The sequence below is a fragment of the Hipposideros armiger genome, unplaced genomic scaffold (assembly GCF_001890085.2).
Source record: "Hipposideros armiger isolate ML-2016 unplaced genomic scaffold, ASM189008v1 scaffold_46, whole genome shotgun sequence".
Lineage (NCBI taxonomy): Eukaryota > Metazoa > Chordata > Mammalia > Chiroptera > Hipposideridae > Hipposideros > Hipposideros armiger.
The window spans coordinates 5,777,811-5,803,669 of NW_017731396.1; the positions used below are offsets into that span (position 1 = coordinate 5,777,811).

The 25,859-nt window shown below is 41.6% G+C and overlaps 1 long non-coding RNA gene across 2 annotated transcripts in view; it reads right to left on the reverse strand.

The window, feature by feature from the left end:
- The window catches only part of LOC109381310 (uncharacterized), a 65,928-nt gene that overhangs the window by 26,361 nt on the left and 13,708 nt on the right, over positions 1–25,859 (reverse strand). For both annotated transcript variants that reach the window (XR_002123695.1, XR_002123694.1), the window contains exon 2: positions 13,890–14,022. This is a non-coding gene — a long non-coding RNA (uncharacterized LOC109381310). The remainder of the gene's footprint in view (positions 1–13,889; positions 14,023–25,859) is intronic.

The window sequence follows — 25,859 nt, forward strand, 5'->3', positions numbered from 1 at the left end:
AAAAAAATTTAAAGCAAAAGATTTTTTTTCCCCTGGACGTTTGCACCAAAAATGTGGGTGCACATTATACATGGCAAAATATGGTTCTATGGTTGGCAGCAAAAATGAAATTGGCATCCCCATGCTTACAACATCCAGTGAGCTAAAAGAAGAAATAGTGAATTAAGTACTGCCAAGATGAAAACAGGCTAGCTGGCTCAGGAGCCCAAAGGAAGTCAGAAAGCTAAGGAGCTTCAGGTATTGTTGTCAAAACAAAACAAACAATAACAACAAAACCCTGGGTCTCAGCAAGTCTCTAGAGCTCAGAACCATTACTCCAGGAGGACAGAATCAGCCAGATGCACAATGTGGTGAATTTCTGCAGAAATTCCAACGACCCAAGCTCTTCAATAAATAAATGTCACGGAGAAAAGGGTCTAGGGAACAATTCTAGATTAAAAGAGACATAATAAATGCAACGTGTAGATCTCGTTCAGACCCCAATTTGAAGAAATCAACTGTTAAAACCACTACTGAGGCATTGGGGGGAATGGAAACATGGACTGCGTATTGGATGACTGTGGTGGTTTGTACTGTGTCATCTTGGGAAAGCTGGAGCTAGACTCCCCCCAAATCCCTTTCCTGTGGTAGTCCTGGGTTAGAAGTGGTGGAAAGAAGAATTCTCGTGAGACTTTGGAGGTGGCATGAAGCAACCATTACTCTTCCGAGGTTGTTATTATTCGATGTGTGACACACACAGAAGGGTCAGTGAATTACAGCTTGTCCCCGCTCCTCCCTGTTCCCACCCAACCCTCCTCCCCAGCCATCAACTCTGCTGACCAACAGCAGCCCTAAGCCAATCCCCAGAAGCTTGGCTGTGGTCCACTCTGACCCAAGGATTTTTGTTAATTGTGTCAGGTTGGTAATGGTATTGTCCTTAGGTTAGGAAAGAGAAAAACTCTTCATCTGTTATAGGTACATAAATTATGTCCTGTTTAGGATTTGCTTTAAAATAATTCTATATATAAAAAAAAAAGTTAATGGTTGTTAAAGTTGGATGGTGGGTAGAGGGAAGGCCATGTTCTGTTTGCTCTGTGTATCTGGTATGTTTGAAATGTTCATGATAACAGGTGGGGGGAGAGTTAAGGAGACGCAAAGACTCCATGAAGCCCAACCCCCACACACCCCCGCCCCCAGACTATCACTAAGCAAAATTGCATCATGGCCAAAGGGTAAAATGGGAAGGGGGAGAACTGGAAAATTCTTCAATTCTTGAGGATGTGGGTTAAAAAGAGTGAGGGAAAAACTAAGGGTGGCAAGAGGCTCTTAACACACACCCCAGAAGAAACAACAAGACCAATTGAGTCTTACTATCACTGTTAACTGTAATGCATTTTAATATGGTGAGCTGGTCTTGTTCTTACAAATCAGGCTAAAAAAAAACCAAAAACCTGAGGCTTTGGAATTCTGAGATGCATGCAACTCTTGAGTTTTTAAAAATAATGTTTGGGGGACAGGTCTTCAACATAAGTATGTACTTTTAAAAATGGTACCTTCTAAATTGAAATTTTAAATATTTGAGCCATAGAATTATTTTTTTTTCAAAGCATTGTTTCGGTCAAGAAAGAAGATGACATTGTAGGACTGGGGCCAACCAAAACAGAAGCGCAGGGGATGGCAGGGGACGCGCAGTTTTGTTCCAGAATGTTCTTCAAGGCTAAACTTCTTGGAAAAAGATTTATTTATTTCATTCTCCCCTAGCACCACTCTTGGGTCATTTTAGGATCTCAGCTGGTGGCCACAGCTTTTGAGGCTTTAGAGCCAAACTCTTTCATTTAAAAAAATGGAGGGAGGAGTTTTTAAAAGCTTGTGGGTTTTTTTTTGTTGTTGTTGTTGTTTTTTGTTTTAAGTAGGAGGATGTGATATGGACAAAATTCAACATTAGAAAATATTTTATGTTGGAAAAATCATCAGTGTTCATAGAATGTGTAATGTTAGTAAATTCAGACAAAACATGAACTTAAATTCAGACAAAATGTGACAGAGAAAAAAAAAGGCAAAAGGAAAAATACTGCATGTTTTAAAACAGATAAAAGCTATTTCAAGTGTCCCATCTCAGGATGAGAGGGAGAGGCAGCTAACATGAGGGGGCCCCAAGGCAAGAGATACAGGGGGGAGCACACAGACTGACAGCCTACAGTGAGGAGATGATCAAAATGCAAAACACCCGGAAGCCCCTAGAGGGCCAGCTCAGTCTCAAGGCAGATGGGCCTGAGGTTCCCCCATGCCCCCTGGCCCCACTATGAAGTGAAAATAAAATGGTTGGGGAGTCCAGTGGGAAGCAGAGGCACAAAATCTTCTAAAAGATTCGGTTGCTGCTGATTTTCCCTGTGAAGGGGATTAGAATACATCACCCCAAAATACATCTCTTTGGCATAAGGATTGTTTTGAGTTGAAAGCAACTGAGAATAAACAAATGCAAGAAAAATTCTCTGTCCTCCCCTTAACTGCCCAATGGCAGGGCATAAATTCCCTTTGTGAAGCTGTCTTCAGCCCGCCCACCCCCCAACTCCCCACTCCCTCCTCCCCATACAAGGAAAAGGAGAGCATTCTTATCACTGGAGATAGAGTGAAACCAAGACAAATTTGCATAGACAGACCTGACTAAAATAACCATTATTTTCCATTAGTTCCCCCCATATATTTCCTAGTTACTTCCTCATGACTTATTATCTCTTAAAATCCAAACCCCCTTTCCTCTGCTAAAATGGCATATGAGCCCCCAAGTCTACCATTTCTTTGAGTTTCACTTTCTTTTTGTCTCTGTGCTTATTTNAAGAAAGGAAGAAAGGAAGAAAGGAAGAAAGAAAGAAAGAAAGAAAGAAAGAAAGAAAGAAAGAAAGAAAGAAAGAAAGAAAGAAAGAAAGAAAGAAAGGAAGAAAGAAAGGAAGGAAGATGGAAGCACTTTTCTGCCTCTAGGCTATGAACCCTTCAGTCCACCATGGCAAACTCCATTTCCTCCCGGATTCTTGTTTTCCTAACATCTCAGGTCTCCAGGCTGAGGGGCAGCCCTTCACAGCTGACCGACTGTTCCTCATTCTAACTCTCCTCAGATGTCCTGAGCAAGGAACGCTGTAATTTCTGTGACCAGAAATTCAGCCGAGCTGTCCCTCGGCCAAGATGAACTAAGGCTGTCATCCCCAGAGAGCTGGTAAGTCGGCAGCTGTGGAAACATACAGCTCTGTGTTTCAAAACGCAAATGACCACATTTCCCTGACCCTGGGTGTTCTCTGAAACATTCCCCACCAGTGACTATAAATCCTGCCCTCGGAATGTGGTAAGTTGAGAAATTAAACACAAATACCCTAATCTGATAACCTTCCTTCTGCCCTTTCATGGTATTGTTTACAGAGCTAGTGTTTAGGAAATAAATTCCTTTATGCTCAGGTTTTAGACCTACTTTTTTTTATTTTTTAAAGCCCAGAAACTGCCCATTTTTCCGTACTAAGAGGAAACTAGCCAGGCTCCTCTTACTTTCCACACAGGGAATGTGGCTCTCTGTCAGGTTTGAGAAGCCCTGCAGCCATTCTCTCATTCCGATGGCACCGCGTCCTTTTATGGAATTGCCTCTTTCCTTTGGGGCCCTTCTGATGAAATCCAAAATCCTAGCACCTGCCTCCGACTGAGGTGCGGAAGAGGACAGCGTTTGCAGCTTTCTGGAAGCTCGTTATTTCCACTTCCCAACCCAGTGCCTCAGCCGCATGTCCTTTCCAAGAATCCCTGAGACCAGCCCGACGCCCTTTTGCTTAAACTGGACTCTGACCGGTGACCTTCGCATATGCTCATCCATCCCAGTCTGCTCAGATCTGCCTCCCTGGGCAGGACCTTGTTTCATCTCAAATACGTGGTCTCCTGTCAAAACTCATTTTCACAGATCCACGAGTTCTTTACAAAACTATTTTAACTGTTTTCTTATCAGTGAAAAACTTTGAGGGGTTACTAAAGTCATCTCCTGGTGGGATGATGGTCCTCACACCAAACTGTCTCAAACATATCACATAAAGGTGCGTTAATGCAGAGTCTGAGGGCCGACGGCGGCCGGCAAATGGACATTCCAGGACATCAGGAATCTGGGGGCAGGGATGGAGTTCAGGGAAACCCGGCACCAACCCCGATTTCTCTTCCCCGGCGAGGAAGTGGCCAAGTGGAAGCTGAGTTTGGTTCAAGAAACGGGAGGGCCCAGCGTTGATAAATGCTCTCTTAAACAAAAGCCAATGATTGCTAGAGAGCAAGTTCTTGAATTGTGATAAGCCAAGAGAACAAAAGTTCAAGGGCGTAGCACGGACAGTGCTTATGGGCTCCATGGGGGAGTCCACTTTGGTCCCTGGGGAGCTGCACTGAGACACGTTGGGTCTGCTTCCACCTTGGCGGGGGGGGGGGGGGGGGGCACCCTCCTTCCTCTAAGCCTCAGTGTCCTAGGCTAAATAAATAGGGACTTCAATCGAATCCTAGAGTGAAGGGGTATGTGTGGCCTCTGCTGATCCAACTGCCATATCGTATTTTGCCGTGTATAATGCGCACGTTTTTGCCCAGAATTGTGAGGGAAAAATAAGGATGCGCATTATCCATGGGTAGTACTAATTCTGAATCTATATAAATGTTTTTAGTTCTTTTATTTATGCTCATGAGCTAAAAGTGTAACTCTAGAAAGCAGTAATGATATCTGTATGCAAAATAATACCCTGGAATATGATGATTGGTTTGCTTGAACGTACAACGATGAAGAATTATTGGCCTCCTCTGATGCGTGAATAGCGTAAATTTGTTATCGGTACATAAAATTTCTTGTACCTTGTATCTGTTCTTGTGTTTTGTAATTATTTGTTACATAAAATTTCTTGTACCATAATATATTAAAAAATAAATGCTATGGGGCAGCCGGTTAGTCAGGTGCTTGAGCACTGGTTCATTAACACCAAGGTTGCCGGTTCGATTCCCACATGGGGCAAATAGCTGCACCCTCCACAACTAGATTGAAGACAACTATTTGACTTGGAGCTGATGGATCCTGAAAAAACACACTGTTCCCCAATAAAGTTTAAAAAATAATAAATAAATACTAAAATTCCTTTATAATATGAAAAACAAGTACCTAAATGTAAACAAATAAAAATTTGAATTAAAAAATTAAAACAGGGCCGGCCAAGTGGCGCAATGGTTAAGAACTGGCTTGGGACGCCAGAGGGCCCCAGTTCGGATCCCACATATGAGGACCAATGACACTGCCCTCCATAGCTAAGATGCTGAACAACAGCTCAACCTGGAGCTGGGCTGCCCTGAGTCGCCGGCAATGGCGTAGGTTGCCATGGACTACCGTGTATAGCCAGCAGCCAGCGTGAGCGGCCAGCAGCTGCCGTGAGCGGCCGTCCAGAAGCCGGTGACTGATCTTCCTCGCCCGGGAAGAGCGCAATGATGGTGCCAACTTGGGCCAGTGAAGCAACGTCCTCCACAACTAGACTGAAGAACAAAAGGACAGCAACTTNGGGGATTCCCAGAAAACATTTTCCTTTTCCCTGACTTGACCTCATGTAAAATAGGTTATCACCACTGGGCTAGATGATTCATGTATTAGTTAATTATTGCCTTCCAGTTAAAGAGCCTCATACTAGAAACCAAACTTAAGAAGACACACTCTACACGCCTGAGAGTCTTGGGTCAGGGGGCAAATAAAAGCTTTAGATTTTAAATAGAAAGGACGTTTTTGTGTTTGTCTAGGGCGCCAGGAAGACAAGTTAACCGGCTAAAGGTGTTCATTCATTTACCATGCACTCATTTAATGGCAAGATAATATAACTGGTTTGTCTCCAGCATCCCTCCAGATGACTCTAGCATTCTGTTGGACTTGGTAACTATGATTTATAGCTCTCCTTCCTGAATTATAATCAACCCTTTGGACTGCATCTGCATCCTAAATATAGTGTAGATTGTATTTCCTTAAATAGATGCAGCGTATGCTATCCACATGATACTCGTCTACTGTTTGTCCAATCACTCATGATGCCCTTGCAACTGGCCCTTGAGATTCCCTTGAAATTTCAAGTCGCCATGGCCACATCACTTCTCCATGCTGTTCCTTTATTTGGTCATCTTAATAAGCGCTTAGCACATTAGGGAACTCGATAAACATTGAAATAATAACAGATTCCATCCTTGATAACCACTGGCAACAAAAAAGTAGTGTAGCAGCTGCCTTTGTACCTCAATATGGTCAATGCAGACTATAATTACATTGTTATGAAATCTCTGTGCCAAGGACAATATGGACTTAGATGGTTCGGGCCACGTGTCTTAGCTGCATGTCAAGCTGTGAATTCAGGCATATCAAGGTGTGGCTGAGAAAGCAGGTCACATGGACACAGAAGGTGGGGGTCACTGAGGCCCTGAGGGCCTAATCCTAATCTCATTCCTTTTGACTTTCTTGTTCCCTAGTAAAAGGGTTTCTTCCTCTCTCTCATAGGAATTTTCCTTCCTGAATGTCTGCTCTTTCTTCCCAGCCTGTGGACTTCATTATTCTGCAGCCAATTTTCAGCTGTTGCAGGGGAAAGAAAATGTCCCCACTGCAAGACAGCAGTGGTTAGAGCACGAGAATGGTGTTGGTGACACTGGGAAATTACACATGTGATAGCTAACACCATCACGAGCGATGTCAAAGCAGAAAGTAGGAAGAGTGCAGTCAGGGATACAGCTGAGTGGCAGAGATGAGGTCACTCTAAGGGTCCCTCAAAGGTATATGTGCCCAGGTGAACCTGGAGGACATCATGCTCAGTGAAATAAGCCAGTCGCAAAAAAGACAAATACCGTACAATTCCACAAAGTACCTAGAGTGGTCAGACTCAGAGAGACAGGAAGTAGAATGGCGGATGCGCAGGACTGGAGGGAGCACCGATGGAAGGTTGCTATTTAATGGCTACAGAGTTTCTGTTTTGCAAGATGACAAGAGTTCTGAAGCCTTAAACTCATACAGTAAGTACTCTTTTTGTGTCTGGCTTCCTTCACTCAGCATGTTTTTAAAATTCATCGGTGAAAATCATTAATTTGCTCCTTTGTACTGCAAAATAACATTTCACTGCATAGTTAGATCACAATGTATCTATCCATTTCCCTGTAGACAGACATTTTGGTTGCTTCTGGTTCTTTGGTAATTATTATGAATAAAATTGCTATAACATCCGTGAATGAGATCTCTGTTTTCATGTATCTTGGATAAACAACTAGGAGTGGAATTAAGTCACATGTATAACTTTATAAGAAACTGACAAGCTGTTTTCCAAAGCGCTTTTACCGTGTTACACGGCCACCAGCAACGTATGAGGGCTGCAGTTCTGCATTCCTGTCAGCGCTTGATGTCATCCTGTTCTTAAATTTTAGCCTTTCTCGGTGTGGGTATGTGTGGTTTTAGCTTGTGTTTCCCCGATGCCTAATGGTGCTGAGCATCTTTTCATGTGCTTGCTTATTATATTGTAGGTCCTGTCTCCAAGGCTGCAACTTGCCTTTTTATGTTCTTAGCAGTGTCTTACCAAAAATAAAAGCTTTTAACTTGAAGACCATGTTTCAAAATTTTTCTTTTTTTTTGTATCGTGTTTTTGGGTCTAGTTAAGAAATCTTTGCCTATCCCAAGGTTTAAAGATTTTTGTCCTATACATTCATCCACAAGTTTTTTTTATTAAGAGATATGATCCATTTCAAGTTAATTTTGTATAGGGTAAATTATCAAGATTCCTATTTCCCCATGTGGATATCAGTTTTTCCTGCACAATTTGTTGAAAAGGTCTTTTCCTCCAACTGAGTTATCCTGGCCACTCTGTCAAAAATCAATTGGCTATATATAGATGGGTCTATTTTTAGTACTCTCCATACTGTTTTGTTGACCTAAATTTCTATCTTTATGTCAGTACTGCACTGTCTTTATTATTATAGCTGAATATTAAATCCTGAAATCCAATCATTGAGTCTTCCAACTTTGTTCTTCATTTTCAAAATCATTTTGGCTTTTGTAGGCTCTTTCCATTTCCATATAAATTTTAGGATCAGTTTGTCAATTTCTATAAAAAGCCTGCTGGAGTTTGAATTGGGATTGCATTGACTCTACAGATCAATTTAGAGATAATTGACATTTTTTTAAATATTGAGTCTGCTCTCATGAATATGGTCTATCTACCTATTTATTTACATCTTTTTAAATTCCTCCCAGTGATATTTTATAATTTTCTGTGTACAGGTTTTAAACATAGTTTGTTAAGATTATCCCTGAGTACTTCATGATTTTAGAAGCTATCATAAATGGTATTTTTCATTTGAATTTTCAATTGTTTATTACTAGTACATAAAAATTCAACTTGTGTATAGTGTGACCTTGTATCCTGCAACCTTACTAACTTCAGTTATACCCAGTAACATTTTTTTGTAGATTCCTCAGGATTTTCTATGTACGAGATCATGTTGTCCATGAATAAAAATCATTTTACATCTTTCCAGTATATATACCTTTTATTTCTTTTTTCTTGCTTTATTGCACAGACTAGGACACCCAGTATGATGTTGAAGAGGAATGGAGAGAGTGACATCCTGTCTTGTTCCCAATCTCAGGGAAAAAGCATTCAGTGTTTCACCATTAAGATTATCATTAGTGCTAGGCTTTTTCTGGTAGCTATCCTTTATTAGGGTGAGGCAGTTCCTTTCTGCTCCCATCTGTCGACGGTTTATGAATAGGTATTAAATGTTGTCAAAAGCCTGTCTTTCTTTGGGGTGGGGGACATCTGTGGCGATATTGTGTAGAAAAGTGTTAACATGGCAGGCTTGGGACAGCTATCCTTTGAAAGGCCTGTTTGCAAGGTTGGCGTTTGGCTGCCATCTGGGAACTTAGATTTTGGGAGGGTCCCCACCATTCCCAGGACTCAGGAGACTGGCTCACTGTGCCTAAACTGTTTGTGCAAACAATGTGGTTTAAGCTGAACCCTGATTCCCTTCTTGAAGTCTGGAATTTTGGTATGTGCCAAGCAGAGGTTGCCTATGTGACCAGCCTCCAATAAAAACCCTGGGAAGAGTCTCTGTTGAGCTTCTCTGCCAGATAGCATTTCATGCCTGTTGTCACAACCTGTTGCTTAGGGGAATCTAGCACGGGGAGAGGACTTACAGAAGCTTACACCTGGTCTCCTCCAGACTTGACTTCATCGCTGCTTTGTTATATATAATATGTTGTTATGTATGTTTATATAACAACATACTTTTTAATGTGTTGTTAAGGATTTTGCAGCTATACTAATAAGGGATATTTTCATTATTTATAATAATTTTGTCTGGTTTAGGTATCAGGGTAATACCACCCTCATAAAATGAGTTGGAAAGTGTTACCTTTCCTTCTATTTCCCGAAAGTTTGTGTAGGGTGGGTATTATTTCTTTCTTAAATATTTTCTAGAATTCTCCAGTGAAGTCATCTGGGCCTGCTGTCACTTTTTTCAGAAGGAAAATGACAAATTTAATTTCTTTAATAGCTATAAGGCTGTTGAGAGTTTTTATTTCTTAATTTCAGTAATTTATGACTTCCGAAGAATTTGTCCATTTCATTTAAGTAGTCAAATTTATTGCCATTAAGTGTTCACAATATTACCTTATAATCTTTTTAATATCTGTAGAATTATGGCGATGTCCTTACATTCTTGACATTGGTAATTTGGGCATTCTCTTTTTTCTTGATCATTCTGGCTAGAGGTTTGTCAATTTTATTAACCTTTTCAAAGCACCAACTATTAGTTTCATTTATTTTTCTCCATTGGTCTAATATTTTCTATTTCATTAGTTTCCACTCGTGTTTATGTACGCTTTAATTTGCTCTTCTTTTTCTAGTCTCTTAAGGCAGAAACTTATATCATTCATTTTAGACACTTCTTTTTTCTTCATATATGTATTTAATGCTGCAAACTTCCCTCTAAGCACTGCTTTAACAGCATGTGACAAATTTTGATATATTGTCTTTTCATTTTCATTCAGTTCAAAGTATTTTCTAATTTTCACTGTGATTTCTTCTTTGACTCATGGGTTATTAAAAAAATGTGTTGTTTATTTTCCTAAGATTTTAGAGGTGTTTTTTTTTTCCTTTGTTGTTGTTTATGTGCTTAATTTTAGCAAAGTTCCAGGTGGGGGGGACTGGTAATAGTTGGTGCTGTCCTTTGGTTGAAAGTTTCTCATACACTTAAACTATTTAATTTACTAAGCCAACAATTTTTTTTTTCATGGCTCCTGCAAAGGTAGATTTCAGACACATGTTCTGAATTAATAAAATCTTAATATTGATATTTAATATTGTATATTTAATATTGTTTATTTTAAGCAAAAACATTAATGATTTTATATTACCACTAATTTTAAGTTTAACACTTGGGTCCTTGTCCTTTTTTAAACTTTTGGATTTTAATTCAGATTTAGATCACTTAATTTGAAATGAAAAAAGTAAGATCTCTGAATAAGCAAAGCACACAGGTTTTTAGGGGCTATGATACGATAATGGTAGATTCAGGTCTTTATACATTTGTCAAAACCCATAGAACATACAATGTCAAGGGTGAACCTTGGACTATGGAATGTAAACTATGGACTTTGAGTGATGATGGTGTGTCAATGTAGGTTCATTGATTATAACAAAGGTACCACTCTGGGGTTGTGGGGGGAGCTGAGCCTATGCGGGGACAGGGTATATGGGAACTCTGCAGTTTCTGCTCATTTTGCTGTGAACCTTAAACTGAAGATAAAAATAAAGTCTATTTTTAAACAGTGATAATAATAAGATCTGGTGACATTCCAGATGCTAGATTATTGTTTAATAATATTTTCACATTTGTTGCTGCTACTAAATTACTTTAGTTTCTCTAATCCCATATGGTTTCAAGTGTGACTTTCTTAAATCCCCCTTAAACATTCATAAGCTTTACCAGGTGTCAGTAAAATTACTCAGATTAAGACTATATTATTTTAGAGATGAAGCATTTTGAGGACTCCATCAAGTCCCTAGGGTATGAGGCAGCTATTAAATTAATAGGATCTTAAAGAAAACGTACCCCTTTCCTTGCCACTCACTGCCTTCCCTGCTGAGAGGATAAGATTAGCATTACATGTGTCGGACAGCTGCCTCTCCTAGGAGTTCAGCAGAGCTTGGTAAATAATATCAGAACTGAGTCACTTATGGTTGAATGACACAAAATGAAAAAGAAATGCCTTTCAGGCACTTCCTGTTGCCCAATATGGGCTATGAAATAGACACTTGAAGTAAGTGCCCCACCTGTGACCCAAATGAACCTTTTCCTGCAAGGATGTCGATCTGATTTCCTGATCAAAAAAGGAATCCAGCAACACTGTAAATGATCTGTCTGGGCCTGGAGACAGGCCTCCTTTCTCCGCTCAGACGCCTTGTCCACGTCAGTCCACCCGAACTCATTCCTTGACTAGCCCAGGGTGTTTTGTTTTGTTTTGAAGAACTCCAGCTAAAGTGGCTCTTTCATCGCAGCGCAAGGCCGTCATCACCTCACCGTCCTACAGGTGGCTAGGGCTTACTGCATTGAGAAGCAGAAACAAGATAACTGAAAACAGAGAATTCATATTTAGAACTTGGAAAAATAGGGCTGGTATTTTCATAGGGTTGGTTGTTTTTCATTAATATAACTATCAATTCTACTGTGATTTATAAGCCCTGAATAGTGATGTATTAAATAATTTACATCACTATTCCCTTAAAGGTGAAATTGGTATCTAACTTCCTCTTTCTTCAAGAAGTAGGAAGAACGAGGTAAAAAATGACAGCTTTCAGATAACTGAATTCCGCTTTAAAAAGCCATAAAGAAAGGGAGTCATTTTCCAAGGAAGTGACAACAGATTCATTAACTGAATGACTCACATGCTGCTTTTAAATTGCAAAACTGATTGTGAATCACTGGAAAAAAAAAAAAAACCTTAAAAATCTCACAAAATCTGAGTTCTCCTTTAGGAATCCACAAATGTAGCCTCTGCTGCTCATTAGAATATCCTTTTAACTGACCCGAAATAACCTTTTGGTGAGCTAAACTAGGTCAACTTCTATAAAACACTACTTAGAAATATTTGTTTAAAAAAGGCTGATTTGTTCTAGATTTCTTTTGAATAAACCATGAGTCTGGATGATATACATATGTTTGGAAAAATGTGTTAGAAACAGGTATTGCATAAAACTACAGAAATTTCTTGTCGCAGAAATGTGTATTTCTGAGTCCTTCTTTAGAAGGTAGCTCCCTTGAAATAAGGCTCTGGTTGAAGACCATCATGACATAGGAGGAAGTGTCCCTGACAACATGGCTACCAATTAAGAGGGGAAACGTTCAAAGCAGAAATCTACAAAGTGGTTCATTATAAAAAAAACATTAACAGTAGGTGGACTTCTCTAGACATCAGAGTCTATATTCTGCTGCTTCAGAACCAGAAACTCATGGATGACCCAAGAATGTTCCCAAGAAATGATGAATAATGTCTGCTCCAAGATTTTAATCATTAACTTCACAACAAGCTTAGGCTTCCGTGCGGTCTCAGGAACGAGGGAAGCAGGGAGCAGGACAGTGGTGGCACAGACAATAAATACATTTTTTGAACTGACTGGAGAGCTTGGAGATGGCGAAGGTAGATACAAAGTAATGTGTGAGTGTTGGGAGTTTCTTTTCATGTTTGCATAAGGGCAGTTTTACTATAGGAAATTGAAATATAAAAAAAGCAATAAAAATTTATCTAGACCATGTAAACATTACGGGTTTTACAATTTAGCCTGAAAATCTCCTCGGATTGCTTGCTGGTTTCCATGTGATAGGCTCGTTGAACATTAAACCCCAATACGGGAACGGTGGGTGAGAAGGGGATACTGAATCTGTCAAGAGGATTTTCAATTCCCTTCACTTCAGGGTAGAGGTGAATTTTTTTCCCATAGGCCTAGAGAGGAGTCTGGTTTAAGTATATTTTCTCACGGGGCGGCTTTAGTAGAGTGAGAAAACAGAGAACTTACAACCTGAAGACCTGGATTTCAATCCCTATTTGGCCATTGGCTAGGATGAGGTTGGGGAAGTTATTCCACCTCTCTGGGTCTCAGTTTCCTCATCTCTAAAATGGGGGTAATCAAATGACCGCACGAAGTTGTGGTCCTGATTAAGGTAAGATATGGAAAAGCGCAACGTGGGCACCCTACGGATGTTTAGCCAGTGTGAATCTTAAAGCTGATGAGAATCATTCACTTATGTTTGTAGTATTTCATGGTGAAAAGTATTTTAAAATTCACACTCAGAAAAATAATACTTTCGGTATCATTACCAAGGATACCAGTTTCGAAAACTGTATTTGTGAAGACTGCATCGCACGTCAACAAATAATTCTAAATATTTGCAGGTCCTTCCAATTGCCTTAGAAACTATTATATGTAAGTAAATAAATGCATGATATGCCAAGAGCTGGAGCTGTGTCTCCTTGGTCCTGAAAACAATCTTCTAACCATTGTAAATGCTCGAAAAAACTTGTTGAGACGAGTGTTTACCGCAGGGGACTTGAAGGGACTCCAGTGTTTTTCTGCCTCCTTTGCTCCGGCTCTCTCTCCTGTGGAAAATGCCACTTCTGCTGACCACAGGATGCGCGCTGGCCTCCCCTGGTTTATAGCCTTTTCCTGCGATCTGCTTCCCTCAGAGCTCAAGGCAGGATGTTACGTTTGTATTTGTTTTACTTCTCCCCTCTGGCCAGGCATTTAGATCGACTGAGATTAAGAAGCCAAAATTTCCACTATGCTTTTTGATCATTGGTTGAAGTTCAATGTGTCAAACATACTCACGACCCGTGGACCCTTTGCCCTTCTCACCTCCCGCGATGATGTGGAGATCGCCCAGTCTCGGCGAGAAACACAGAACCAGCTCATGTTTGGGGAGCTGATGTGTCTCCCTCTGAGTCCTTGGTGGCTCTCATGGGAGTGTGGCATCCAAACGTTCGGATTGCTTTCAAAAAAAAAAAAATCATCATTAAATCTCTTGCCAAGATTTAAAAAGTGAAGTGGATGAAGTGACTTCATACATGAAGGAAAGAGGCAGTTTCATTGGGTGGAGTTAATGAGAGCAGGGGTGAGTCATGGAGTCCTGAGTTGTGAGTATAATTACAGCTCATTTAGCAATAAGCACGTATGTACATGACCTTTATTCTCCACAGAGCTGCACAAACGTCCACTTCCATGCTGACACAGACAACCAGGGGGAGTAAATTCAAACAGCAGGAGCCAGACATCTGATCACGTTCGTTCGTAGAGATTAGATGGCTCTCAGTGGAAACACTGCACTTCCTTCCATTAACCGCACACCTTGAGAGAGTTCAAGGAGCCCAACTGCAGGGAGGCTGGTCTCCACCACCCAGGTAGTTGGAGGTGATAATCACTCCCCAGGTGGAGATTACATTTACGAACTTCCCTTTTCCGGGTCACTGTTTTCCAGCTTCCTGCCGATTCAACCCTTTAGGAAAATCTTTGCCTCCCCCTTCCCTTCGATAATCCCTGATATTTGGGTTGCCTTTAATAATTCTTGGTCCCCAAGTCATGCTCCTTTTTCTTCTTTAACACCCGTCCTTGCCTCTCTCTCTGGGACACCGTCTTCCCATTGATCCTCGCTCCTCGCCTCATTGTCCTATTGCGATAGCCAACTCATTTCTCCTCTCAGTTCACCCTACGCATCACTGCCAGATCGGTGTCCCTAAAATCCCCTTGGAAAATGTCACAGCTCACACAGAGATCTTTAGTACCTGCCTGCAAACTCCCCGGCCTGACTTTCAAATATAAAATCTGGCCCAAATCTACTTCACCGGGTTTTTCTCCGGGAACTCCCTTGCTCCAGTCTAACTAACGGCTACCCCACCCCCCATAACACACCCAGCAGGTTCCAGGCCCCGTAACTCCTCGTCTGTGTCCATGAAGTCCTTCCTGGCAGGTGCACCCCCTCTGAAGAGCCTTACCCAACCATCACTTGGCTTATTTCCCCCAACTCGAATGCAAGCCAGCTCCCGCACAAAGCATTCCAGAGCCAGGACCCGCCCCACCCCCATCGTCCCTCTGCAGCACCTTCACGACTGCTCATGACCCATTATCACAAAGTGCCTGACTTTATCATTTCCCTATTAGATTATAAGCTCATTGGCACTAGGGACGGTGTCTCATTCATCTTTTTATGCCCCGCAGCACCCAACACAGTATATTATCAAAAAATTTTTTTTGAAATAAATAACAGAAGCCGTGAGGGGTCCTATCTGAGCAACAGACACCTTTGACCCCAACTGATGGAGGTTCTTGAGTGTCCTCCCCTTGTCCACATTATACCAGTCACGCTGTGTCTTTAAGAAAGATCCACGTGGGTTCACCACGTTTTTCACCAAACGTTGTGACAAGTCACATGAGATGTCACAGTTTTGGGGTATAAATGAGTGTGTAATAGGAAAATAAGTAGCACACATTTCAATATGTCTGCCATTATCCGTGGCATCTGCATCCGAGGTCTTGCCAGCCTTTTGAAATGCTACTTAAAAATTCAAGATGTTCAAGTCAGATATAACACCTGAGGATTAATAAAGTAACAAGGTGACACCTGTGCTAAGTGCCAGCATCTGGGTCCAGGAGGGGGTTTGCTTTAATACACACGCTCTCTTTTCCCCCATCCTACCAAAGTATCCGTCCCTTTATTAAGTAACACTGCAGGGCCAGCCGAGTGGCTCAGTTAGTTAAGAGTTAGCTTAAGAGCACGAGCTCTGAGCAACAGGGCCACCGGTTCAATTCCGACATGGGCCAGTGACGTGCCGGAGATGAGCTGTCACTGAGCTGCCAACAGGTGGCAGGATGTCTCAGCTGGTTTAACAAGGCTGCCTGTTCGATGGAGGCCTATGCCTGCCTGCAACTAAAACTGAACTTGGAACCTTAAGCTGAGCTGCCACCCGGATGGCTCAGTGGATAGAGCGTGCGCTCTTAACAACAAGGCTGCTGGTTCAACTCCCGCATGGGATGGTGGCTACGCCCACCCGCAACTAAGATTGAACACAGCACCTTGAGCTTAGAGGCCACAAGCTGCTGACGGAAAGCCAGATGGCGACTGGCGCCCGACACAATGAAGACTGAAGAACAACAACTTGGCTGGTTCCCTTCCCCAATTCCCCAACACTGTTCCCCTCCCCCAATTCCCCAATAAAAATCTCAGAAAAAAAAAGTAACACTGCAAAATCCCTTTGCACAAACATCAAAATGTCCTGAAATTAAACGTCATTCTCCTCACCACTCATCTCTTTCCAACTTCACACCAGGCTCCTCCTGCTCGCCCACAGTTTTTCCTGTCGGTGAACTTTTCGGCACTGAAGTGCCATGTGTTCCTTGTAATGGTGACACTAATTGGTCCCCACCACAGTTTTATGTCATGCCTATTTCAAAGACACTTTATGGCCATCAGATTATTCGCATGTCATTAATTGACATAATAATTCCATAATGTAATTAACAATTATGCTCCCTGCTGAGGAAACTAACGCTCAGAAAAATGAAGTAACCAGTCCTAGGATATTACAAGGTCAAAATCAAGACCAAAACAGAAAACAAGGTCTTCTATAGAATTCAGGGCTCTCCTTGAAAGGTCATGCCTCCTTATCTTTGCTTGTGGTGTGCTCTCAAAGATACCAGGAGAAACCAGCAGCAAGGCATTAAAAAAAAAAATGCCATCTTCTAAAAATAATATCACACATTTAATCCCCAACTGCTCACTTATCTGAACAATTGCTGTGCATTCTTAGTTTTCTTTGTCTGGGGAGGGCTGACCTCTCTCTAAGCATTGGGAACGGCCTTCCCTTCCTTGAAAGAATTTCTGTGCTGCGGTCTCTGGTTCCGCAGAGCTTCTCAACTTCTGCCTCCGCTTTGGGTGCTTAGACACAATTCAGATCACATCCCTCCTCACCTCAAAACCCTCCGGTGGCTTCCGCCATGACGTGGAGTAACAGCCGAAGCCCTTCCTGCTGTGGCCCCTGTTCCCTCCCTACCCTCATCCCCAGCCACTCTCCTCTCCTTCACTCCACTCCAGCTGTGCTCTCCGTTCCTCAGACACACTCCTGTCTCAGGGCCTCTGCACACGCCCTTTGCTGGAATGTTCTTCCCCAGATGTCCACATGACTCGTTGAGGTCTTCACTCTAATGTCACCTCCGCAGTGACTACTCGAGCTACAAATCCAACCACCCCCACCTGCCTCCACCCCGACATGGTCAAGATCCTGTCCTTGCCCGGTTTTCTCCCTCACACGTGACACTCTCCAATATACTGGACTTATTTATCTTGTTTGTTGTCACTACCCGGTTCAGCAGCCCAGTGAGCGCAGTGGAGTAGAAACGCACATCTTTGTGTGGGGGTGGGGGTGGGGGGGGTACTATGTGAAGCTGTGACTAATGCTATCATAAGCTGTGCTCGATCACTTTTTATACTACTACTAAGAACTATTACAAAGTGACTATTACAAAGTCACTTGTGGTTTGAATTACTTTAAAACTCAGAATACTATTAATTTCCGGTGAGTAATTCCAAGAAACATGGTACTTGGGGAAGAATTAAGATGTTTTCAGAACAGCACAAAAGGCTGCCTGCTGTGTGGATCCCGGGGAAAAGAGTCCTGCTGAAGTCATTTTCCTGTTTGTAAACCACAGCAGACAGTTTAGTGGATATTTTGAGATTTACTGTACTCTGATTCATTTAAAATGAGATTCCACATGATAATATTCTTCTTTAAAGTGTTTTGGAAGAAATTCATGTCCATTCCAGCTCATATTTTTTATTTTTTTAAAAAAAAGCATTTGTCATTTCCAAGTTCAGAAGTTTCTGTATTATACCAAAAAGTTTCTTACAACTTACTCAATAAGGTTTTAAAAAGAGCAAGAGAGAGATTTACAATAAACACACCTATTTAACTAAATTCAGCATTTGTTGGGTGCCTTCTGTGGTGTGAGCCTGGGCAAATGATTTAGCCACGCTTTGCCTTATTTTGTGCCTGTCTCCTTATACAGATGCCGACTATGTGCCCCATTCCATCCCCATGAAATCAAGGGGGGTGTGGAGAGCGGGCAGCTGCGTGGTGCTCAGTTGCTGGTTCAGCACCAACTCTGCCCCCACCTGCATGGCAGCAGCTGCCTCCAGAGGCCAGAGCTGGCACCAAATCAACTGGACTCGCTTCCTGACGCCATCATCCATATGGCCCCAAAGCTCTGGCCCACATCAGCTTCCACTGAGTTCTCACTCTTGCCAGCTGATCCCTCTCCACAACCCAAGCCCACAAGACAACCACAAAAACCACGGTTGTTACTCTGTGCATGGTTTTACTATCAGAACTACTGGGGGGTTTTTTTCCCCAATTATAGTTGACATTCAATATTATTTTAGATTAGTTTCAGGTGTGCAGCATAGTCGTTAGACATTTATATAACTTATGAAGTGATCTCCCCTGATAAGTCTAGTACCCACCTGGCACTATCCAGAGTTATTACCATGTTATTGACTATGTCCCTATACTTTACATCCCCATGACTATTTTGTAACTACCAATTAGTATTTCTTAATCCCTTCCCCTTTTTACCCAGCTCTTAACCCCCCTCCCATCTGACTGACAGCTATCAGTTTGTTCTCTGTATACATAAGTCTGTTTCTGTTTTGTTTGTTCATTTATTTTGTTCTTGAGATTCCACATATAAGTGAGATCATAGGTATTTGTCTTTCTCTGTCTGACTTACTCGACTCAGTGCAGTACCCTCCAGGTCCATCCATGTTGTTGCAGGTGGCAAGATTTCATTCTTTTTTAGAGCCGAGTAATATTCCATTATATATACAAGTATGTACCACATCTTTTTATCCAATTGTCTACTGATAGGCACTTAAGTTGCTTCCATATCTTGGCTATTGTAAATAGCACTGCAATGAACATAGGGGTGCATGGATCTTTTTGAATTAGTGTTTTGGATTTCTTTGGATAAATACCCAGAAGTGGCATTGTGGATCAAAAGGTAGTTATATTTTTAATTTTTTGAGGAACCTCCATACTGTTTTCCATAGTGGCTGCACCACTTTGCAATTCCACCCACAGTGCACGAGGGTTCCCTTTCTCTACATCCTCACCAACACTTGTTGTTTGTTGATTTATTGATGATGGCCATTCTGACAGGTGTGAGATGATATCTCATTGTGGTTTTGATTTGCATTTCTTTGATGATTAGTGATGTTGAGCATCTTTTCATATGTCTGTTGGCCATCTGTGTGTCCTCTTTGGAGAAATATCTATTCTCCAAAGGTCCTCGGCCCATTTTTTAATTTGTTTGCTTTTTTTGGTGTTAAATTGTATGAGTTCTTTATCAGTTTTGGATCTTAACCCCTTATTGGATGTATCACTGGCAAACATCTCTCCCATTCAGCAGGTTGTTTAGTTCGTGGTTTCCTTTGCTGTGCAAAAACTTTTTTAGTTTGATGCAGTCCCACTTGTTTATTTTTTCTTTTGCTTCCCTTGATGGAGATGATATATCATAAAAAATATTACTAAGGGTAATAATGTCTGAGAGTTTACTGCCTATGTTTTTTCTTCTAGGAGTTTTACGGTTTCAGGTCTCACATTTAAGTCTTTCATCCATTTTGAGTTTACTCTTGTATATGGAGTAAGAAGGTGGTCTGGTTTCTTTAGAACTACTGGTTTTGAAGATCACCGTATTTCTCACAAGATTTGCAGGAAACACATGAGATGAGGGTTGAGATTCTTCACAGAAAATTCTCTCTCTGATGTCATCCTACGGTCTCTTGAATGCACTAAGCCATCCACTAGCCAGGCCCCTCGCTTCTTCCTGCCTGTATTCCCAGACGCCCAATGCAGCAACTTACATATAATAAGTGTTCAAGAAATAATTACCGAATGAAGGTTTCTGTGGGATGGATTTTTCAACATTAGCTATCTTAAAGGACATTTCTGTGTCTACACAGAGACAATCTAGTTGTGTTTTAACATTGAGCTTCTTGAAAAGAACACTATGCGTAGATGCACTAGGCTATAGGCACAAAGCTGAATTATTTTAAATAATTTAAAATGCACGTAGCATGGCCATTGGAATATCAGAAGAATCTGAAACATCAGATGAAAAAAAGGCTAACTGAGCACGAACAGAAAATCTTAACTTTTCATCCCCGCACATCAAAAACTAATTGCGTTATTCGTGCAGTGGAACACTACAGACAATAAAAAGAATCAACTAGTGACCCACACCACAACACGGACGCATTTCAAAAACATTCGTGTGAGGAAAGAGGCTTTACACAGAAGACTACACAGAGCACGTTTCCATGTATATGAGATTTTAGAACAGGCCAAACCAATTGACGTTAGAAAAAAATTAGAATACAGGTTGTCTCAAGGGCTGGAGCAAGAAGCAACTGGAAAGGAGTGTGAGGGAATGTTATGAGGTTATGGGAATGGTCTCCATTTTGTTAGGGGTTTGCATGACACATTTGTCAGCACTTATCCCACGGTACACTTAAGGTTCATGCATTTTATTGCACACAATTTTACCCTGAAGGAAACAAAAAGAAAAAAAACATCACACACAAAAATGGAACTCTAGTTAATGAGAGGTGTGCTGAAGTGTCTGGGGCAAAGTGTGCTGACAGCTGCAACTTAAATGCATAAAAAAAAAAAAAAGATGGATTCATGTAAGAAAGAAAGAAATCCATGGAAATGCTCATGGATCTGCTAACTTGTGTAAAAGAAATACAAGAAGGATTAAACCTGAATCCAAGGAGATTGGTTACCTGCAAGGAGCAGGTGGGAACGCAGTGGAAAGAACAGGGGAAAGGCAACCCTTCCCTGAGTGCACGTGTCTTTATAGCTCTGACTTTAGAATCAGGCAGCGTTTCACATATTGGCCCCCACCACACACACCACCAAAAACAAAATAAATGTAAATATTTAAAATCAACCAAGAGGTGGAGGAAACCTAAAATGAAATACAAGTGGTAACGGATGAACCTGACCGTGTTAGAAATGAGGACAATGTCCACCCGGAGGAGGGCAGGGGAGGAGAAGAGCTAAGCCAAGTGACTTTGGAAAACAGTATTTTGACTATCGCTATAATGCTAAAGACCAAAAGAACTGTGTACGATTATCGTACGCTAGTTCGCAAATTTGTTTCTCACAGGGGTATGGGTCAGCGTTCTGAAACTACTTTGTGTGTCTACCAGGACTGAACAAATAAGTAAATATATTGTAGATAATGAGCTATGTTTTTCACTGGTGGAGATAGAAGTTTCCAGTAAAGAAAAGGGGCAGTCCAGAATGAACCGGTGGTGCTGAATTTGTCAAAGGCATCGGTATGAGCTCATGATTTCATATGGATATAAACACATACATGCACATGTAAACTTACACGCACAGATGGAGAAATACAGGAATACAGGTGTGTGTACAGGTCTTGGTAAACGTACATATATTTCCTGGCTCCATCTCTAAGGGCCTGAAGGCAGTGAAATCCCCATAGCAAGAAACACACTTAGTGCCCAGATCTTGGTTTGTAAGCACCATTCTCAAAAAACAAAAACACACAAACAGGGCTCCTTAGAGAAAAAAAGAAAAAAAAATAGGGAAAACACAGAATCAGCCTGCAGTATCTCATAGTGCCAGAAAGTAAGAAAGGACTCAAAAAATGATGGGACATGTGTGACAAGGACTTGAGTTAATCTGAAGAAAGCGTCCAGTAGTCAAATTGAGACAATCTGAGCAACAACATAAATAATGATAATACTGGATTTAACCCAAAGAATAAAATAAATATTCCTGACTCCATCCTGATATGAATAAATAATAGGATAAATAAATACATGGGGAAGACGCGACACCTCTTCCTTGGAGTTTAATTCCAGCTAATAAATGTAAAAGGAATGGCAGATGTAGGCAAGTGCCATTAGAGAATCAGAAATAATTGCTGCAGACACAACCCTCCAATGCTACAATTATTTCAGTGAAAGTTTAAGGGGAAGCGGCATATTTGCATGGTCTCAAAGCATCTCCTCCAAAACACTTACTATTGACAAAGTGAAAAATAGTAAATTTACAGTGGAGAAACCGGGCACACAACCCCTTAAGCAATGATAAAAGATAGCATCAGTGGTAATTACATAGGGTGACTCACGTACCCCCCCCCCACACACACACACACACTAAACTACAATCTTGCCTCAGTGCCATTCTTGTAAAAAAATGCACAATCTCAATCTAATCATGTGAATGCTTTCGACAAACCCAAATTGAAGGACAGTCTATAAAAAAAGTGGCCGGTACCCTTCAAAGGAGTCAAGTTATCAGAGACAAAGGCTGAGAAACTATCACAGATTGAGGAGATAATCTAAAACAATCTAAGGAGACAGAACAATTATATCAGGCGGGGGTCCTGGATTGGAGCCTGGCCAGAAAACAGACATCAGTGGGAAAACACATGAAATTCAAGTAGGATCCCTAGATCCGTTAGCAGTGTTGTAATAATGTTAATTTTCTGGTCTCGATCATTGCATCATGGTTTTTGTAAGCTGCGAACTTCAGGGGAAGCTGGTGAAGGGTGTTTTGGGCTGCTCTGTATTATTTTTGCAACTTTCCTGTAAGTCTAAAATTATTTCCAAATAAAAAGTTAACAAAAATAAGATGCGCTGAGGGATGGATAGATGGTGATGTGGTAAACACACTAAAATGCTAATGGTAAATTCTAGGTACCTGGTGTTAACCGTCCAGTTCTTTCATCTTTTCTGTATGTTTGAAACTTTTGAAAATAAAATGTTGGAAACACCCAATTAATAAACTAAATTTAACTTTGGTTCTGGTGGTAACTTACTTATTCCCACTGAACATAAAGAGTGAATGTAATCAGTCATTTGACACAAGTAAAGTGAAATAAAATGGCTTTTGCTGCTCGGTGTCACACCGGGGAGGAGAACACTTTCTGGGGTTAGGAATCAGAACAATCTAATCTAAGCAACAAAGGGTCAAGTAAACAGCAAGAGAAGAACTCTCAAAACCGTCAACGAATGTGATTATTAACAAGAGGGGGTGGCCCGTCCTTTTAGGTGCGGCGACTCCCGCTGGTGCCAGCTGTCCCAGGTAGGAACACAGCCCTGTGAAGAAGCGCATTCCACGCCCCACTCACGGCCTGTCTGTGTGGGTGCAGGTTCCCCTTATCAAGCTACTGATTAGAAGAGGGAGGAGGTGGTGGAGTCAGCTAAGCCAGGACTGGTGTAAGTTGGTACAGTTGCCTTACTTAATATTATTTAATTGCTAAATAAACTGATTTAGTGAATCAGCCCCACAGTAAAATGATGATGTAACAAGCAATAAACGTGCGCTGGTAACCTTTGGTGTTCTGCATGAGTATCCACGCTATAACCCACATGTTTATCATTCAACGCGGGGACTTGTAATGAGATACACACATGTTCCTTGGAGATTGAGAGTCAGGGCACGATGAAGGGAAAAACACGGTCTTCATGCACTAAAGATTCACAGATCAGGAAACGTCCTATGAGATAATTCAGAAAGCTGCTGGTTCCCAGTATAGGACAGGAAACGCCAGAAGTCCGATTCAGCCCGAGGAGGATAGACATTTAGGGAAAATTCCAAGACCTCGTCCTCTGGGGAACTCGGAAAGGAATCAGACCCAGAAGGTGGAGACTTCATCGGCTGCTAAACTTATCTGGTTCTACGAGTGAACTGTGAGGGCTTGAAAACTTTGTAACACAGAAATCAGTTTCAAAGCTGGAACAGAACTAAAAAACTCTTCCCCAGTGATGAATGGTCTTCTTTGAATGTGTATCATATGAAACTTGGATATCTCAGTCTAGAACTGATAGGCCGTGTGTGGAGAGAAGGGAATTTGGTCCATGATCATGGCCCTCTCAGGTACAAATTGAACCCTGGCAAGTTAATAATTTTAAATAATAATAATTTTTAAAAACATTAGTAGCTAATATCCCTTAAGCATTTCAGTGTCCCAGGCCTTATGCTCAGCAATTAGATGGAGTAACTCCATAATAATAATTTCTTCCCATATAATAATAATAAATTCTGAACCCCACAAGAACACAGAGCTGACCTCCTCTTTACGGCAATTCTGAGAGATATCAGGATGGCTACTTAAGAGTTTCCTCCACAGTTTTCTTTTCTTTTTTTCTTTTTCTTTTTCTTTTCTTTCTGTCTTTCTGTCTTTCTGTCTTTCTTTCTTTCTTTTTTTTGTACACACTGAAGGTTTGCCAAGGGCTGAATCAAAAATTATTCCAGCTGCATTTATTTCAAAATTGTCAGGCAGAGCCAGTCCTCCAGTCAGTACTAGGCTACTCATTTCTAATGCAACAGGGCACACTCATGCCACATTTCTCCTCTGATCGTCAAAGGATAGGCAGCTTATAGAGAAAAGTCCTTTTGGGGCAAACTGTACTCGTGCCTGGAGAAGAATACGAGATGCCACAAATACATAAATTCACGCAGAGGTTCTGCAGTGAGAATTTGGTGTGTTAAAAACAAAGTTTCAGGGGCCGGCCGAGTGGCACATTGGTTGAGTTGGCTTGGGACGCCAGCTCTGAGCAGCAGGGCCCCAGTTCGGTTCCCACATGAGGGCCAGTGACGCTGCACCCTCTACAGCTAAGATGGTGAACAACAGCTTGACCTGGAGCTGGGCTGCTGTGAGTCTCCGGCGACAGCTGCAGTGGGGCTGGCCGGCAGCTGGAGTGAGCTTTCATGAGCTGCCGTGAGCCACCATGAGCGGCCGTCCAATGGCCGGTGAGTGACTGCCCCACCAAGGAAGAGCGCCATGACAATATCAACATGGGCCAGTGAAGTGACGCCCTCCACAACTAGACTGAAGAACAAAAGGGCAGCAACTTGTCTGTTCCCCTTCCCCGATTCCCCAATGCTGTTCCCCTCCCCCAATTCTCCAATAAAATCTTTAAAAACTAAAAATAAATAAAGTTTCAGAGCATACACCATTCTAACAACTATTCCATTACCACATTTTAAAAAAGAGGGGGAGATGAACATTAATCCCTTTAGATAATTTTTTAAAAGGTCAGATGTCAAGTCTGATTTTTTTCTGAAGTAGGACATGAAATCAGCCCATTTGGGTTCCTAGATCTGACACTCAATTTCTCACTGCATCTTCTACATTAAACTTAAAAAAACAAAGACGTGCCTGTTTCTAAGGACCGATTGATTTCATTGGCATTCCAATGGCTGGACTGTATTGTTAATATGAGATGCAAACCATTGTTTAACAAAACAGTGACTCGGTCTCTCCTGAGTAAGCAGGCCAGTCTCTGGGCAGATCTCTTCTTTCCCTCCCTCTGCCGGAACCACCCAGCCAGCCCTGACCTCAACAGAGCAAAGCACCATGAAGTCAGGAAAAAGAAGATTTCTTCATAGAAGCTCAAGGTATCTGCTTTGATCTTTGGACCTTTAAACGCCCTGACTGTGTTTCTAATTATAAAATTGAAATATGGACTTTGCAAGATACAATGAGGACCAGGTGACATTTGTGCATATACACAAATGGCCACTATGTCCCTGCTGTGAGCCATCCCAGACCTTCTTGCTGCTCTTTCTCCAGAGCTTGATGCTACCCTATTATCTGGGGGGCCACCGTCTTACCCCAACACACATCCGAGTCCCCCTTTGCCTCAACTTGCCTCCTTTCTACCTATAAATGCACCCATCTTCCTTTTCGCTTCAGAGAACCAGTGTTTCTGAGTCTAGTTCCCATCTGGTCCCGGCTGGG